The following is an 11,912-nucleotide window of genomic DNA, read 5'->3' as shown; positions in this document are numbered from 1 at the left end:
CTACCAAATCTGCAGGAAAACTTGTACAAGTATTGTTTCAGTGGTACTTAACAGCATAACATGCATACACTTCAATGCGGAGTGGCCATTGGAGATGACAATTTGCTCATACTGACTTTTATCATGCTGCTTGGACATACTTGCCTATTATAGGGATGGGACCATGTGGCTCTCTGGATGTTGTTGGACTGCAAATCCCACCAGGCTCAACCAGCAGGGTCAATAGTGAGAGATGCCAGGAGCTGTGCTTCAGCAACAGCTGGAGAACCATGGGATGCCCTGTCCCTGTTCTATACAGAATGACTGGGGGGAGGGGGAGTTATTGATTTAATTGAAGAAATTAGTGGATGAATCACAGGACTGTGTTTATTTGAAAGGAACTGTCAACAATAACAATCTCAAACAATAACAACAAATTAATAGTAAGTATTTGTTGGAAGCCACCCAGTCAGATGGGTGGAAGAGGAAGAGGAAGAAGAAGAAGAAGAAACAAAAATGGGCTTTCCTTTATAGTAGAAAAATGACATTACTATCTGATTAATTTAAAGGAATCTGTACAATTGCACTCATCTCAAACTTTACTTACTTGAACGAGCACCCCTGATTTTAGTTTATTAAGTAGTTCTTGCTCATAACTAAAACTGGGCAATATCTGGTTTTTAGCATTGTGACATACATCCAGCTAAATATCGCAACATACTGATATATCACAATGTGTGAAATAAGGATGGAGATGTGCAAAGGCATTGGCTGGCTTCACAGTTTTTCCTGCATCCACACACCATGATTTGTGATATATTGCCAGGTCAAAAATTATGAAACCAATATCACAATATGCTGGTTTTGGATTCTTTTTCGCTGAACCTAACTGCCCTAACACACATCATGATTTGTGATATATCGCTAGGTCAAAAACTATGAAACCAATATAATGATATGGACTTCAAAGCAGTTTTCGGAAATATATCAAAATAAATATACTCATAATGAATTGAAACAATGCATTCCATCTTAAGATATATAGAGGGCTGTCTTGAGTTAATCACACAACAGCAATGGACTGTATAATGTGTTTACAACCCTAATCTACTGCATGCTTGTCATAATAGTTAATGCTGCTTTAGTTGACAAATACCGGTTAACACAAGTATTACAAATGTCTCCTGCAAGAGAGGAGAATTTGACTCGTATTTAACTTTGTAAAGCTTTGAATTCTCCAGTGATAAACTGCTGAAAGTAAACTGGGTGCAGACCCTGGCTCCAGCATGATTACAACCTCTTGTTTTGGCATATGCCCCCTAGTATTCATACATTCCTGCATAATGAAGTACAGCAAGTATGTGGGATGCTCCAACAAAACACGCTGTGAAAGCTCTTGTGCAATTGCCAAAACCCCTGCCAAGAGCCAATCCACTACAACAGTTTCGTTGACATCTGCTTGTAGATAGCTGCCAGCCCTCACTCAGTGTGAGAAATGAAGCACAAAAGCATTAGAACCCCTGCCCCTTCTTTTTTTCCTTGGCTCATGGCCTTAGGATATCCAAGCCCAAACTTTCTGCTTTTCAGACATACAACAGATACAGTGGTACCTTGGTTCTCAAACACCTAGGTACTCAACAACTTGGAACCCAAACACTGAAAATTTGGAAGTAAGTGTTCCGGTTTGCAAACTTTTTCGGAAGCCGAACATACTCTGTTTTGAGTGCCACACTTCCATTTTGAGTGTTACGCTTCCATTTTAAGTGCCACACTTCTGTTTCGAGTGTTACGCTGAGGTCTGTCTGTTTTTGCTATATATTTTGCGTTTTTATGGCTCTTTTTTGTTTTTGTGACTGTGTGGAACCCAGCTACTGAATGAATGAATGATTGATTGATTGATTGATTGATTGATTCATTGATTGTGTAACTGCAGCACATTGCTTATTGCTTTCATTTTATGGATCATGTTAAATTGCTGTTTTAGGGGTTGTTTTTAAATGTCTGGAACGGATCAATCCATTACTTTCTATGGGAAAGCATGCCTTGGTTTTGGAACACTTTGGTTTTGGAACTGACTTCTGGAACGGATTAAGTTTGAGAACCAAGGTACCAATGTACTGGGTAACTGCTCCACACAGAGCCAAACCGCTTAAATATATCATTGCCGTGAGTAACTATGAGACATCACAATTGTGACTGAAAAGGGATAGACTGTAACCTCACTGAAGCACCTACTGAGTGACCCTACAGAAAGCTTTCAAGGGTGTCCACACATCAAAACAAGTGGGCATGTGAATAATCATGAATGGCAGGTATATCAATGGCTATGTATCAGAATAGCTAAAACTGAACATCCATGTTCAGAAGATGCATTCCTTTAAATACTAGATTCAGGGAAGACAAATAGCAGAAAAGTGGGCCATCCCCACAACTGCCTTGTTTGTGAGCTTACCAGCTGCATCTGACTGGTCATTGGCTTGACACAGTTACAGTGGTACCTTGGTTCTCAAACTTAATCCATTCTGGAAGTCCGTTCCAAAACCAAAGTGTTCCAAAACCAAGGCACACTTTCCCATAGAAAGTATTGCAAAATGAATTAATCCGTTCCAGACTTTTAAAAACGACCCCTAAAACAGCAATTTAACATGAATTTTACTATCTAACAAGACCATTGATCCATAAAGTGAAAGCAACAATCATTGCACCGTACTATAAAATAAATAAGACAGTATTGTAGATGATAAAAATTAAAATTATTATTATTTTCTTACCTGCACTGATGACAGTCATTGTTTGGATGGGGAGCTTTAATCCATTTCCACAGTCACACAATCAATAGTTGAACTGGGTTCCACACAGTCATACAAAAAAAACCAACAACCCAAAAAAGCCTCAAAAACAAAAACGCAAAATTAATAGCAAAAACAAAAGAGCCAAACTTAATCCATTTGACATCTGAAATGTTTGAAAACCAAGGCACAGCTTCTGTTGGTGCAGATGCCCCAGAAACAATAGTCAATAGCCGCATCAGACATTCAGCTCCCCAAAAATGTTCGAAAACCGGAACACTTACTTCTGGGTTTTCGGCGTTTGAGAACCAAGGTACCACTGTATAGGACTTTACTGAACTGGCTGCTTCCATAAATTGTTATTTATGGAAGTCCACACGCACCCCACAAGCAGGGTTTCTGCCACTTTTTCAGCTACACAAAAGCAGAAATGCAGCACAATGAAGCCCCTCCACTTTCCCTCAATCGCTGTATCTGCACGGCAGGAAAAGATGTGCCTGATTATTTCTGATTATTGAGCAGCTGTTAGAAGTATGAAAACCCAGCCAAAAAACACTGGCAATGCTAAAGCAGAATGCTGGACTAACTAGATCCACCATTGAGCTTGTTCACAAAAGTAGGAACGCCAGAGTGTTCCCAAGTGCCCCAAACACTCTCTTCCAGGGAACACGAGTGAATTGGAAGCAGAAAGCTTGCTATGCAGACATTTTCCTGCTTTCAGGTGCAGGACTGTAAATCAGGTTACGTGAGCAGCCTTTTCTTTAAAGCTGCAAATAAGGGTCATGAATTTTTCCAAATTGCTGCATGGCAGTAGCAATATATCCCAGCGAAGAGCACAGGAGACCCATGATTGTCACAGCTATACAGTTTCATAGCTTTCTTGACAATAGAGTACAGTTCAAATAAAACTCTGTTCCATTTAGAAATGGCATATGTAAAGAAAAAAAGAAGAAAAGTGTTTGCCTTACAAGAACATAAAGAGTCATTCTGGATCACTCCAACATCCTGTTCTCACAAAGGCTCATGGGAAATTTGCAAGGAGAATTGCTTGGTTTGGACTGCTGGTGGCATGAAAACATTTCCCCCCCACTTTAAACCAATAGCAAACTACGAACAACTAACTGTTAAAAAGGAGCAACAAGGCTTAAATGGCGGAATACCATAGTAAACATATTCAAAGCTGGTTCTGCAATGATCCCTGCTAGCCACTGTTTGTGACTGGGTCCTAGGGTCTGAGAAGATTTGCAGTTACCACTCCCTCAGGCTCAGAAGTTATTAGTAATTGGATAAATACAACAAGGAGAGCAATAATGAAGGTGTGTATCTTTGGGGTCAAGGGTGCTCAGATTATTGCAGTACTGTCCCTCAGCCTCCTTAAGTCGAGGGTTGCACCACCCATGTTCCAAGAGACGATTTAGAGGCACCTCCAAGGTATAATGAAGTATTGAAATAGCATCAAGCGTGTTCCACAAGCTTCAAGGACAGCTTCACAGTTTTCACCTTCCAGGCAAGAGACGGAGGATTAAAACAGGTAACTGTAGGTACATACACGCATGTAACCGAAATAAGAAAAGAAATGCATATTGACTAACTAAACATACCCATATAGGTAAAGGTAAAGGTACCCCTGACCATTAGGTCCAGTCGCAGACGACTCTGGGGTTGCGGCGCTCATTTCACTCTATAGGCCAAGGGAGCCGGCGTTTGTCCACAGACAGCTTCCAGGTCATGTAGCGAACCAGAGCAGGGCACGGAAATGCCATTTACCTTCCCGCTGGAGCGGTACCTATTTATCTACTTTCACTTTGATATGCTTTCGAACTACTAGGTGGGCAGGAGCTGGGACCAAGCAACGGGAGCTCACTCCGTTGCGGGGATTCGAACTGCTGAACTTCTGATCGGCAAGCCCTAGGCTCTGTGGTTTAGACCACAGCGCCACCCTAAAAAAACTAAAAACAAAAAAACATACCCATATATAGGTAGGCAAATACACATTTGTCCTTGAGACAGCTAGTTAGTAGAGTTTCCTGCATGAATCAGGTATTTGGGTTTTAATGACTGCATTAGTAAGCCCATGAACCTAGAGAAGGAAACTCTTTATGGGGCTTGATGAAAAGACCTAATTTTCAAGATTCAAGCCTTAACCATGACAAGTGAAGATCTCCCAAAGAGTAATTGTGAAACATATGGAGCAGAAACTGGCAAACTGTCTGCCAGCCTTGAACAAGGTAGTCAATGCAGTGCTCTCCATACATTGCTGGACTACAATTCCCATCATCCTACACCATTAGCCATGTTGGCTGGGGCTGACAGAAGTTGCAGTTCAGCACCTTCTGCAGAACATCATGTTGGCAACTCCTATGCTGGAAGTACAGTCCAGGTAGTTCTGGATATTACTGTACCCATAAGTCTTCTGTTTATAACAGTCATGACTCATGAGCAAGAGGGAAGCATAGGCTGCAACTCCTGGAGCCCAGCTGGTGACAAATGTATTGTTCTGCTTTCCTTTGGACCACATCAAGTGAGACCGAGAGGGGAGTCTTGTCATCTGGGCAGCTCAGAGAGAGACCCCATACACACTGCCCAGGATTGCGCCTTGGAGAGGTCGCTTTGGGTGCTGTGATTCGCCAGTAGTTTGACTCTTTTTTTCAGGGAGTCAAATATATTTTTATCAAAGATTTCTTAGTTTACAAAAGTATGCGCAATGTCTCTTTTTTCAAGTTACATTTTCTACAGATCAGTTTCATTTGTGGAGACATTAGTGTTACATTAGGAAGAAAAGGGGGGAAAAGGTGGAGGGGGGATGATGAGTGGAGTGGAGTGGGGTGGGGTGGGGTGGCACTGCTTCTATTCTACTTCGTGTATGTCTGGGGTTTTGTGTCAGCATCACTTGTGTGGGAAACTGACAGGGGGACAAATAGAAGAAGACGCTTTCACCCCGATATGGTTTTACCCTTTATCACATACACAGCCCAACAAGACAGCAACACGAACCTGCATATGAATCAATCTGGCTAACCTGATCCAAACACCCCCCACACTTACACACAAAAACAAATTTCACTACAGTCAATCAAAGACAACCAACCTCGCCCTAGGCCAACCCCAACCTCTCTCACCACCAAAGGAATACAAGCGAACAGTAGTTTGACGTTGTGAGACATACGGGTGCCAATGGCTGCAGAAGACGACACTGGCCCTTCAACAGAACAGGAGGTAGCACTCAAGGGGTGGGGTTTCCAATCAATGACAGGCTGGCCCTGCTCTAAATCTCAGCCAATTCCTCCAGGACCTCACTGAGACAACAGGGATGGCTGGATTCAGCTGCAGAAGCACTGTCCTTGGTGCTGAATTCACTCCTTTGGTCTCCCATCTGGATGCCTTTGCCTTGGAAACCAGGAACCTGTGACTTCCCCTTACTTGAGCTATCGTTCTTCCTCAGTGGTGGGCATCCTTATGGTTCACAACAGCCCCCTCCCAACCCAGAAAAAAAACCTTTACATTTTCGCTACCTATTTTGAAGCAATTTAAAAATGAACAAGCAACCCAATCAGATTTGAATGTGATGACACTGAGGGCATACAACGTTCTTTCATTGCCCTCATTCTGAATAGCAGAGTAGAAGAAGAAGGAATGCATCCCCACTGTCAAGGCAACCAAGATGAGGTCCCAGGTTCTTGTGCCCTGCAGCAAGCAATCAGTCTGGTTTCCCCTAGAATGGGGACATGTTTCCTTTACCCCTTGACTTCTCCACAATGGGCAAATACTGTTGCCTCCTTTGCAGGACCTGGTGAAAGATCATTGAAGGGGGAGCACATTTATTTTCACTTTTCACTTTTGTTACTTTTCTTTGAAAAAAAATATAGAATTTACCTTCCTCCTCAAGTAATCCAGCTATTATATAAATAAATATATATGTTGATTTTTACACACAAGAGTGAAAAAAGGAGAACACTTCTCAAGGAGTGTTGTGTGAAAAGGTTCCTGAAGACAACACCTCCCACTGCAGCTCAACCCTCACTTACACCAGAGTGGGAAGTTCTCCAGCACAAACCTTACGGAAATTAACAGTGTCCTCACACATCTCTTCATTTTATAAGGCTTAAGTAAGAGAACCATGCCCATGGATTGCGTCCCACCAAGGAAACCAGACCTGTCCATATCTCACTTGTTTGCCTTAATTGCATTCAAAATATGCTCACCTTGGCTCATGGTGGGACCACCTCCACACAAAAACAGAACACTCACTTCCTTAAATAAGAACAATGAAGATGTATCCATGTCCCACAAATATGTCTACAGAGAAGGGATTGGTAACTTGTGGCCATCTAGACCGGGATGGTTCAACTTTTCATATGAAGTTGGCCACAAGACAGGTTCTCCATTGCTTCTACGGAATGTCAGCCACCTTTATTTGATGTATCTCAAGGAAAGGTACTAAGTAGCGTGGTCACATACTAAAAATAATGTGTAAAAACCAAATACTTTTATTCTAATTTGGATAGAAGCTGGGGTGAGATGGGGAAGATGAATTGATCCATAAGGGAGGAGGAGTTGTACCATCAAAATTACTCCTAAACGCTGCTGTTCGCAGCATGGTTACCAGCATGCAGCAGAATCAAGTTATGATTATTATTATTTATATACAGAAACCCAAATAAGCAGAAGATGCTCTGTGAAGAAGTAGGAATTGAAGGCATGCAAGAGGTGATATCTGTTCAGAGAGGCAAGCAGCAAATGAAACCTTTCTGTTCACAACACCTACCTGCGCTCACGTTCCATTAATTTTACGAAGGCCTGCATATTAGTTGCTTTTGATCACATCTGGGTGATAAAAATGCCAAGAGCCATTTAAACTGGTAATCTTACAAAAGCAGTAAATGTTGGCATTAAGAGATGAAATTAAAACCCTTAGGCAACACACTGACAGTTCTCCAGAGAGGACATGTCGTATAATGACCTAACTTCATCCGAAAAAGGTGCTTCCACTACAGCTGGAACAAGCAACAACAGCAACAAAATAATATTCCTTGCTTCTTACGTATTAAGAACAATCACAGTCCACCTCTTTCAGTTTCCCAAACGACTTTTCACTTTAAAAAATTACATGTTTAAAATTTTGTTTCAGAATATCAAGATGATCAAGGGTCTGGAAACCAAGCCATATGAGAAAATGTTGAAGGAGCTGGGGATGTTTAGCCTGGAAAAAAGGAAACTGAGAGGAGATAGGATAGCCATCTTCATATACAGTGGTGCCTCGCAAGACGAAATTAATCCGTTCCGCGATTCTCTTCGTCTAGCGGTTTTTTCGTCTTGCGAAGCAAGCCCATTGACGGCTTAGCGGATTAGCACTATTAGCAGCTTTTAGCGGCTTATCGGCTTAGCAGATAAGCGGCTTAGCGGCTTAAAAAAGGGGGGGGAGGAAAAAAACCTCGCAAGACATTTTCGTCTTGCGAAGCAAGCCCATAGGAAATTCATTTTGCGAAGCACCTCCAAAACGGAAAACCCTTTCGTCTAGCGGGTTTTCCGTCTTGCGAGGCATTCGTCTTGCGGGGCACCACTCTATCTTAAGGGCTGTCACGTGGAAGAGAGAACAAGTTTGTATTCTCCTGCTCTGGAGGGTAGGACTCGAGGCAATGACTTCAAGTTACAAGAAAGGAGATTCCCACTAAACATCAGGAAGAACTTTATGACAGCAAAAGCTGTTTGACAGTGGAACGGTCTCCCTTGGGAGGTAGTTGACTCTTTTTCCTTGGAGGTTTTTAAGCAGAGATTGGATGGCCATCTGTCACGGATGCATTAGCTGAGATTCCTGCATTGCAGGGGGTTGGACTAAATGACTCTTGGGATCCCTTCTAACTCTAACTCTTGTTATGAGGACTCCTAGATGTTTTCTCCTTAAGAAATGGACACAGGCCTGCTGCTTCAAACATGTACATTTCTTAGAATGCAGTTCAGTGTAGAAAAGAAGTCTGTGAAACTTGCATGCTCAAGATGGCCATTTTCTCCAGCATGTTGACACTAAGGGTGTAGCAGTTGACACGACTGTTTAAAGCAGCCCTCAGCAAATAAGCATAACTTGGAGAATAATTCTGTCCTAAAAGAACAGGTAAGCAGCAAAAGCAGTTGCGTGTCGAGACCCCGCTGCCACCCCCCGTTGGAAAATAACTCACACATGGACACAGATATGAGGTTTACGTTATTGGGCAAATTTGGCCACAACTTTATTGAATTACAGAATGTGAGTGGTATTGGCTTAGGCATTGATTGGACCCGACTATATCTGACTCCTGCCCGCTGTGCAGGAAGTCCGGTAAGGGTAAACCACCGGTAGGGGGAGCCCTGTTGATGCAAACCAACTCAAGCTCCCCCTGGTGTTCCCGTCGGGGTCGTGTCAAGGCCCTGGCCCCCTGCCGGGTTTCGGACAAGATCAACGACCCTGGCCACACACCCCAGCCAGCAGATTGGCTGGCCAGCTGGGCTCTGACGCAGCTGGGATCCCCAGGCAATGGGGGACAAAACCCCCCGCCCCTGGTGAGGAGTGGGTGACCATGTGGTCCACCGCAACTCCTCCCCACTGGGAAGTGGAGCGGATTTCTACACAACAAACCCATACCAATTCCACAGTAATGTCTTCCACTAAAGAAACCTAGGAAGCATAATTTGATGAGGGTGCTGAGAGATCTGCAAGAGTTCTTTAGCACCAGTTTCCAGGTCAGGAGTAGGTTTGTGTGTGTGTGTGTGTGTGTGTGTGTTGGAAAGGTGGGGGAGTAATAAAAACATACCTGAAATTTCATCTTTCTTCTCGGCCTTTGAAGAGGCAGGGAACTGAAAAACTGGAATATTAATTTTCTTAGCTTAACTTGTGTATTTTCTGGCATCTCTCACATTTTGTGATATGATAATAGTGCTACATAGGGCTGAAGCTGATGCAACATGGGAGACTTGCAATTGGTTCTATTTTGGCCCTCGGTTTCTGAACTGTCTTGGGTTTTTGTCTTGATTTATGGGAATGCTTTCATGCTCACAGCCCCCGGCTAAATGCAGCAAAGAAAATCTGAATCTGTTGTGTGGCTTTGCTTGCTTAGCTCTTGGAGCTATAAGGTTCTGCAACTGCTGTGGGCTTCCGGTTTTGAATTTAGTCTATTTGTGGGATCAAGGTCAGATACGTTATTTATGTACGAGGCAGCACCTTTTTGTTTTCTGCTTAATATACATTCCACCTTATATTCAAATCTAAAAAAAACCCCAATACAGATATCCAAACAGTATGGTGATCACACACACAAGGAGTCCTGCAGGATCAGACCAAAGACCCAACTCTTTTCTGTTCTGTTCTCATAAATTTGTATACATTCTGCCTCTTGTACTGGAGGTAGTACCAGCCATTATGACTAGTTGCTATGAATAGCCTTATCCTTTGTGAATTTGTCCAAACCCTTTTCAAGCCATCCACGATGCACAGCAGTAGCAAATTTCACAGCATAACTAGGAACCTGTGTGAAGGAGCATTTCCTTTTGTCTGCCTTGACTCTTCCAATATTCTGTTCCATTGGATGGCCCTGGGCTCTAACATTATGGGAGAAAAATCTCTCTCTGCCCACTACGCCCACAGGACACATAATGTTCTTCACCTCTATCAGACCCCCTCCTTACTCACCTTTCTTCTAAACTCTCATCATAGGGGAGTGCGAAAGCATTGCGGCATTTGCTGGCCCCCGGGGCATGTGTGTACATGCACACACGCCAGGTGGGTCACAGAGGACTCAGGGAGCCCACCATGCCATTCCAGCCCTTGCCACCAGTGCCAAGTGGGGAAATCACACTGTCTGCCCACAGGACCTGACACGCTGATGTGGCCCTTGGCAGGCAAATCACGGGGTGGCCAATCAGCAAGGCGGCAGGGGATGCGGTGGCAAGGCCAAGCCAGGCTCTGGGGCTCGGAGACCCCCAGGAGCAGGCAGGGCAGGGATCCCTGTGTGGGGGTACGTGGTTTGTGCCCTCTTGGAATTATGTGCCTGGGGTTACGGGCCCCCCTGTCCTGCAATGCTACACCCCTAGGAGAGTTGCTCCAGCCCCTTGATCATTTTTGTGGAATCTTTTCCAGCTCTACAATATCCTTTTTGTGAGCAGAAGTGAACACAACAATCCAAATACAGTTGCACCCGAAAATATGTTTACAGTGGTACCTCAGGTTAAGTACTTAATTCGTTCTGGAAGTCCGTTCTTAACCTGAAACTGTTCTTAACCTGAAGCACCACTAGCTAATGGGGCCTCCCGCTGCTGCCGCGTGATTTCTGTTCTCATCCTGAAGCAAAGTTCTTAACCCGAGGTACTATGGGTTAGCAGAATCTGTAACCTGAAGCGTATGTAACCTGAGGTACCACTGTATATACCACTGTAATGATCATGGCAGTTTTATTTTCCTATAGATCCCTAACATGGAATTTGCCTCCCCCCCCCCCCAGCAGCCACATGCAGGGTCAACTGTTATACAGTGGTGCCTCGCAAGACTAAATTAATCCGTTCCGCGAGTCTCTTCGTCTAGCGGTTTTTTCGTCTTGCGAAGCAAGCCCATTGACGGCTTAGCGGATTAGCGCTATTAGCGGCTTAGCGGATAAGCAGATAAGCAGCTTAGCGCCTTAGAAAAAGGGGGGGAGGGAAAAAACCCCGCAGGAACTCGCAAGACATTTTCGTCTTGCGAAGCAAGCCCATAGGAAATTCGTTTTGCGAAGCACCTCCAAAACGGAAAACCCTTTCATCTAGCGGGTTTTCCTTCTTGCGAGGCATTCGTCTTGCGGGGCACCACTGTATTGAGCTATCTATCTACCGTAATACCTAGATCTCTTTCCTGTTCAGTGACCACCAATTCAAAAACACGTGGTTAGGCTTTTTTTTGCCCCTGTGTGTAACACTTTGCACTTGCTTAACTTAAACTTTATGTGCTATTTTAATGCCCATTCACCCACTTGGGAGAGATTATTTTTGAGAGCCTCACAATCTTTTAGTTTTTACTACTCTCAGCAATTTGGTGACATCAGCAAACATGGTCACCACACTTCTCATCAGTGTTGTTTTTCTAGAAAAAGAGGTACAGTCGTACCTTGGTTCTTTAACGTCTTGGTACTCGTACATTTTGGCTCC

The 11,912-nt window shown here is 43.7% G+C and overlaps 2 protein-coding genes across 12 annotated transcripts in view; both read right to left on the bottom strand.

Moving 5' to 3' along the window:
* RNF135 (ring finger protein 135) overlaps positions 1 to 11,912 on the bottom strand; it is a 223,936-nt gene that overhangs the window by 33,526 nt on the left and 178,498 nt on the right. The window lies entirely within an intron of this gene.
* RHBDL3 (rhomboid like 3) overlaps positions 1 to 11,912 on the bottom strand; it is a 132,375-nt gene that overhangs the window by 33,526 nt on the left and 86,937 nt on the right. The gene's annotated exons all lie outside the window — the stretch shown is intronic.

This window comes from Podarcis gaigeae (assembly GCF_964106915.1).
Source record: "Podarcis gaigeae genome assembly, chromosome: 2".
Lineage (NCBI taxonomy): Eukaryota > Metazoa > Chordata > Lepidosauria > Squamata > Lacertidae > Podarcis > Podarcis gaigeae.
Note: the sequence above shows the minus strand (reverse complement) of the source record. Positions and strands in the feature narration are given on the sequence as shown.